The sequence below is a fragment of the Elephantulus edwardii genome, unplaced genomic scaffold (genome assembly GCF_000299155.1).
Source record: "Elephantulus edwardii isolate Elephantulus edwardi_28Jun2011 unplaced genomic scaffold, EleEdw1.0 scaffold00149, whole genome shotgun sequence".
NCBI lineage: Eukaryota > Metazoa > Chordata > Mammalia > Macroscelidea > Macroscelididae > Elephantulus > Elephantulus edwardii.
In genome coordinates, this window is record NW_006399899.1 from 7,580,124 (window position 1) to 7,587,004 (window position 6,881).

A 6,881-nucleotide genomic window follows, 5' to 3' on the forward strand; every position below is an offset into this window, starting at 1 on the left:
GAAACTTAGAATTACTGTTTTAAGAGTGACTCATTAAGAAGTCAATTATATAACATACACGAGAACGTTAGCTTCATTATCAGACTAAGATCAATCAGGAAACCATGCTTCACCTTGAGGGAACAGTCACATCTCAGAACCAGAAAACTGTTTCCAGTCCAACAGGAAGACTCACTGTGGCCACATCATTAGGTATTCTATGAAAATCTAGATTTCTAGAATGTATACAATATTTCTAAATTTTTCAAAATGCTGGCCAAACAAAAGGAGAATTCAGTTGTGTCTCTACCATTAGTCACCTTAACATGAATAGTAGTTAGGTGGCATCAATTTGTAGTAACCCTCTAAACAAGAGATGGGAACCCTGCTTCTATCCTGTGTCTTCCTCATGATCTGTGCCATGCTCAAACCCATTTTTTGGCCATTGTGTAAATCACTCTTTGTGAGGGTTTCTTCTCTTTTGCTTATCCTCTATTTTCCCCAGCATAATATCTTTTTTTCCAAGGATTAGCTTCCTGACAACATGCCCAAAGTATTGTGACAAAATTTCACCAGTTTGCTCTCTCACTTTAATCTGCACTCAAATTACAGAGGCAAAATGATATCAAGTCTCCTTCAATTCACAACTGCAATAGAGCAAAATGCTGCCCGGTGCTGCCAGATTCCTGATCACTGGTTTGTTTGAATCCACTTTTATAATTATTTTACTACTCTCATTGAAAGTTTTCCTGTTTTAATAGATTTTCTACTTCATAAACTGTGATCTCTTTCCATAATAATTATTCTTTCTTGATGATAGCTCCAAAGTAAGCAAGTTGAAGTCTCATTATCCTTGCTTTTTTAATTTTTTTTTATTCATTCATTATTGCACATTTCCTTACCACCCCTTCCTTCTTCACTTCCCCTGTCCACTTTGTAAGGCACCTCTTGTTCCAGATTGTTTTCATGCATTTAATCCCTAATCATATATTCCTTATGGACCATTTCCCCCTTCCTTTGTTCCAAAGCAACGCTAATTATCTATCCTCTCTTTCCTAAGGAATATTCTGATTTCAATTTTTCTAAGATTAATTTGTTGCTTCTTTTCAACTCCACCCATCTCTTGCAAATATAACAATTCAAATCACCACATATTCCCATCTTCTATTGTTTCACACTTAAGAGGTCACTGGGATATGTGTGGCATACCTTAGTCATCATAGTGAAAACCTTATAGATAGGAATCCCAGAGGTGGTTGCTGTCCTTATGTACTCCCCAATAACCTGTGACTCAGAGAAACTACATAGAAACAAACTTCCATATAAGGTGTCCTAGTGGTGGTTTATGGCTGTTTCTCCTTCACACACAGTGGTCAAACCTTGTCCATCTCATCTCACTGATGCCTACAAAGTCGATGTTCATGCGTTCCATTTAATTTTTCACAATTTCTAGTTTTCCAACATTCAGACTTTGTATATTCTGAGTTCCAATAATTAAAGGAGGCAAAGATGATAAAGCTTCACGTAACATATTTCAAGCATTTTGCTAAGAGAGGCTATTCCTTACAGAGGGATATTATGTATGGAAAGGAAGAGGGTCAGTGGAGAAAAAGATCCTCAACCAGCTGAATTGACACAGTGACTGCTGCAATGGGCTCTAATGTGTTAGGAATTGTGAGGATGGCACAGGATAGAACAGGTCTCAGAACTGTTGTTCATAGGGTCACTAAGGATCATACCCAATTCAATGACACCTAACACCAACAACAACCTTCATACATCTTGCTATTTCTGGCACTTAGGGAATGTGTCGACCAGAAAACACTAGTAGAAAAACTCTTGTCTGTTTAAAAAAAAAATAGAGAAAAACTCTTTTATGTTTTTCCAGAAAACAAGTGACAATTTTAGAATAAGCAGACTGGTTTGTGTAAGAAATGCATCCCAGATGGATCAAACACACTTGGAAAAAAGAAAGATGTGCACATTTATACTGTATTATTATTATTTTATGTGCTTTTACAAGGCATTTATGTCTGGAAAACTTATTCAGTTAATGCAATGAGACTTTGGGCCATAATCTTTTTTTAAACAGAAAGAAGAAATTACAGAGAGGCTTGATTACTTATCTAAAATTCCTACTGATACTCAGGAAGTTTGTATTCCAGTCCTGATTTGGAAACTAGCTAGCTGATGACCTTGACAAAGTTGCTTTATTTCTGTAGCAGTCCTTGGCTGAGTAATCTCTTCTAGTAACCTTTCCTCATCTTTCAAGTTTTTTAAAAACTACTACTGATGATTAAAATAAATATTGAGCAAAGCTATGCAAGACAGGAGGACCCCAAATGAGATGGATTGAGGCAGTAACTGGGACAATGGGGGGTTGGTGTGTCAAAATTAGTGAGACTGGCTCAAGTCAGGGAAGGGTTCAGAGCTGCTGTACCTAGGGTCACTATACATCACAGGCAACTCAATGACACATAACAACAAAAACATACTATGACAGGTTTGGAAGCAGAAGTGGCATCCACTTCCTAAACAACAAGCCTCCAGAAACTACAAACTTAGTTAAAAGTCAATAGTTGTAGAGGGCTTCAGGCCTTTTGTTCATAGGGTCACTATGCTCGACTCCAAAGCAATCAACAACAACATCACCTAGAAAAACAGCAGAACATATACAATGTCACACTGAAGCAAAACATTGAAGAGGTAACACTGGGTTTCCTGTCCTTGACACTCTTATCCAGAGGTTGGGAAGGTCAGCCTGTCATTGTAGTTTGCAAAGATAAAGTATGTGCTAAAAATTTACTTCTGAATTTAAGTACATTGTTTAAGGAATCTGTATCCTCTAAATTTTTACTCCCTGGGTCTCCAAGAATATGTAATGGGTTCGTTTGAAATAAGCTATGTTTTAAGTTTCCGTCTCATATATTAGAATAACTCATTTAGTATGCCGAGTACTTTCCCTTTCATTGTGCCCTCATACAAATTGAACAATGGAAAAGTTTAAAGTCCTTGACTTTCGGATGTAGAAGCATACAGAGACAAATCAAGGCACTTGCCTCCCTCATGTAGCAGGTGAGTTGTGGAGCCAGAGACAGATCTTAAGACAGGTGCTATACCCAGGTTTTCTTTCCTGTCCCAGAGGCAGATGCTCTTATGTTGAGGGTCAGTATCCTTTGATGATAAGTTCTCTCTGCTATCAAATGAGCTTTGGTGACACTGCGCAAACTTCCCACTGGTCACCTTTTACCTTACTGCATGTTTCTAATTAGTACAAGAGGGATGGAAAGAAAGAAATGATACTTTGAAGCTGGAACAAAGGAAGGGGGAGTGAGAGAAGGATTAATTGCCTCCCACCTGGCAGAACAGTAATTAAATTCTAGTTGTTGATTTCAGTCTTGCTTCAATTATGTGAGATGTACTTCCAAATGCATCAGTATTTCTGCTGCTTTTTGCTCTTGTGCTGAAAGCAGGGTGACCTGAACATACAAACAGAAAGAGTGTCAAATCTCTGGCCTGCATCCAGCCCAAGTAAACTCTTCGCTTGTGGTTCTACAAATTTCAACTCTTTAAAAAAAAAACAAAAGCATATGACTTGTGTGTACATGTGAGACTACCTTTGCAGACAATGAGACTTATGTCTGAGGAAGTGGTTTCAAAAGAAAAGATTAGCATGCTGCTGTTTACAGGCTCAGAGAGTTTAAACTAGTCCAGAAGATAATCAGGGTTGTTGAATTGCAAAACAGGAACTGGAATTCCTGATGCCTGAGGAGCTAAGAGTCTTGGATCCTACGAAAGGGCCTGTTATTAACTCACTCAGACTTTGAACATGGAATGTTTAATCTCCGACTTTTTTTTTAACCAAGAGTTCACAATTTTATTTTCACATGTCACAACACAAAGATTGCTTTTTAATCCTTTGTCCATTACTCCACTCTGAAACTATTCTGTGACAGAAAAGGGGTGCAAGTCTTCCTTGTGCTATTAGAAAACACACACAGCCACAGCACCAGGATCTCCCGTGAAGCAGTACAAGTAATAGAAAACTGATACAAAGAAGCTGTAATCTGTCCTTATCTGTTTGGTCAACTCATTCCTGGCCACGTGGGCACCATAATGGGACGGGCAGGGGGCCTCTTCATTGAGGGCCGAGGCATCATTGGCATGTAGTCTCCTCTGGGTGGTCTCATTCCAGGAGCAGGTCCCACCAGCATCATCCCAGGAGGAGGAGGAGGAGGACCCATCAGTGGCATCATGGGAGGCCCCCCATACGGGGTGCTGGCCTCATACCAGGGCGTGGAGGTCCCGGAAGACTGAGTGGCGGTGGAATCATGGCACCTGCTGGAGGAGGAGCAGAGAACAGAGTAAGAGGCTTTTCCTTGTTGAAATGCAGCTATTGTTTTGTCAATTAGGCTCTGAGCCTGCTCTTACATCCATTTTTTATAGTAGTCTTTCACATTCTCTTTGTGTTTCCTGCCATTGCAACGTTTCTTTCTCATAGATGGCGAGTCATGAGTGAAGTACTTGCCGCAGTAGTCACAAGAAAAATTGAGCATTTTGATCCACACAGGCCTTTCACCGCACTGCTCCATGCCGCCCGGAAATGACATAAGCAACAAGCACCAACACAGCAGAATGTAATCTCCCGTACAAGACCCTCTATGAGGTGGATTGATTCAGTGACTGGGGTAATCGGGATGGGTGTGTCAGAGGCAGTGAGGTTGGCACAGGATAGAGCAGAGTTTAGGGCTGCTGTACATAGGGTCGCTATGAGTCGCCAACGACTCGACGCCACATAACAACAACATTATTAATTTCAGCAAAAATTTACAGAGACTTTGGATTTCCATTCATTCATTGTAGCACTTTTCTCTCCTCCCAACCCTCACCTCCAATACACTACCCTCTTGGAAAAGTAAAAGAAAAATTCTTTCATTGTTTTACAAACCCTCCCCCAGGTCTACTCCACTATATAGCCTTCACTCTAGACTCCTGTCACGACAAAAATACCTAATCACATATCCCCTTTAAACAGTTTTCTCCCTCATCTGTTTCAAAGCAGTATACATTATTGCATGATTGAACCCATCTTTCTCAGTCTCTCCCCAACTCCAAGGTTAGTCCTGTTTTACAACAGTGGCACCATGAAGTACTTGTACTTTTGTGACTGAGATATTTCACTCAGCATAATGTCCTCCAGAGTCACCCATTTTGAATAATATTGCATGAGTTCCTTGTGTTTCCATGCAGCATAGTATTCCGTTGTGTGAATATACCACAGCTTCTCTATTCATTCGTTTGTTGATGAAAACTTGGGTTGGTTCCAACTCCTTCCTAGTGTGAACAAAGCCACGATAAACATCTGCTTGGATGTCAGTTATGGTCCCTTTGGGGTATATTCCCAGTAGTGGAATTGCTGGTTGAATGGTATCTCTATTTGTAACTTTTTGAGAAAGCACAGTGGTTGCACCATTTTATACTCTCACCAACAGTGAATAAGGGTTCCAGTTTCTCCACAACCTCACCAGCATTTGTTGTTTGCTATTCTATTAAATTTTGCTATTCTGACTGGGGTGAGATAATAGCTCATAGTTGTTTTAATTTGCATCTCTCTTAGAGCTAGGGATTTTGAACATTTCTTCATGTGTTGGTTAGCCATCTGAATGTCTTCTTTGGTGGAGTGTCTGTGCCCATTTTTCTACTAGATTATTTACCTTTATCTTGTTGTGGTGCTCAAGTATTTTATAAATTCTGGATATAAGTACCTTATCTGATATTTCCCAGTTAGTGGCTTCCTTTTTTACCCTACTGGAGAAATTTTTGGATGTGCATAGGGATTTGATTCTTAGAAGATCCCGTTCATCTACTTTATCTTCTCCTGCTTGCAGGTGGACTTTGTGATCTTAAATTGAGCCTCAATACTACTCCCAGATGGGAACGTTATATTAGAAAAAAATTATTTTGTCAAACTGTGTTGTTATTATTGTTATGTGCCATTAAGTTTCTTGTGCCTCATAGCGAACCTATATACAAGAGCCCTAAATGCTGCTCTATCCTGTACCAACCTTGAAGTCTCTGACACACTCACTCTCACCACCCCAATCACAGAATCGATCCATCTCATCGAGGGTCTTCCTCTCTTGTGCAGTCCCTCCACTCTGCCAAACATGATGTCCCTCTCCAAGGACCAGTTCCTTCTTGCAACATGCCCAAAGTACGTCAGACGAAGCTTCAGAATCCTTGACTCCAAGGAGCATTCCAGCTTCACCCTCTCCAGGACAAACCTATTTGTTCTCCTAGCAGTCCATGGAATATTCAACACTCTTCTCCAGCACCACAGCTCAAAGGCATCAATTCTCTTTCTGTCATCCCTAGTCAATGTCCAACTCTTTGATGCTTAGCAATAATTGCGAAGACTATAGCCTGAATCAGGCACACCTTAGTCTCCAGCCTGATGTCGTTGCTCTTCAGTACTCTTTTTTATATTTTTTTTTATTGGGAAAAGCATATTGGGAGTATAAGGAGGTGAGGGTTTGGGGCAGAGGGTGAGGATGGGCAGGAATGCAGTTGCAGAGCTGCACAGTTTGGGGGAGCAGGTGAAGGAAATGATGAGGATCCAATGGGGACCAGATGCTACAGAGGAATGACAAGCATTTTCCAATGGTAATGAAACCAACAGTCTTATTGATTTGGGAATTGGATGCTGACTCTCTGGCTTCTTCATGCATAACAGGGGCGTAGATGTAAAGGGGGGAAGGCAGAACGCTTTATCACCTTACTGGTGGTCTTGGGTTAAAGCTGCTTGCCTTCTTGTTCTGTTAGAAGATATTTTCCTGTCATTTGCTCCCCTCTGGACTGCAAAGTATTTTCCCAGGTGGGTCCAGTGGAGATCCAAGATGGCA

General features: G+C 40.6%; 1 pseudogene; it reads right to left on the reverse strand.

Annotated features, from left to right (window-relative positions):
* Positions 1-4,064: 4,064 nt before the first annotated feature.
* LOC102860830 lies at positions 4,065-4,535 on the reverse strand (annotated as a pseudogene).
* Positions 4,536-6,881: the final 2,346 nt, after the last annotated feature.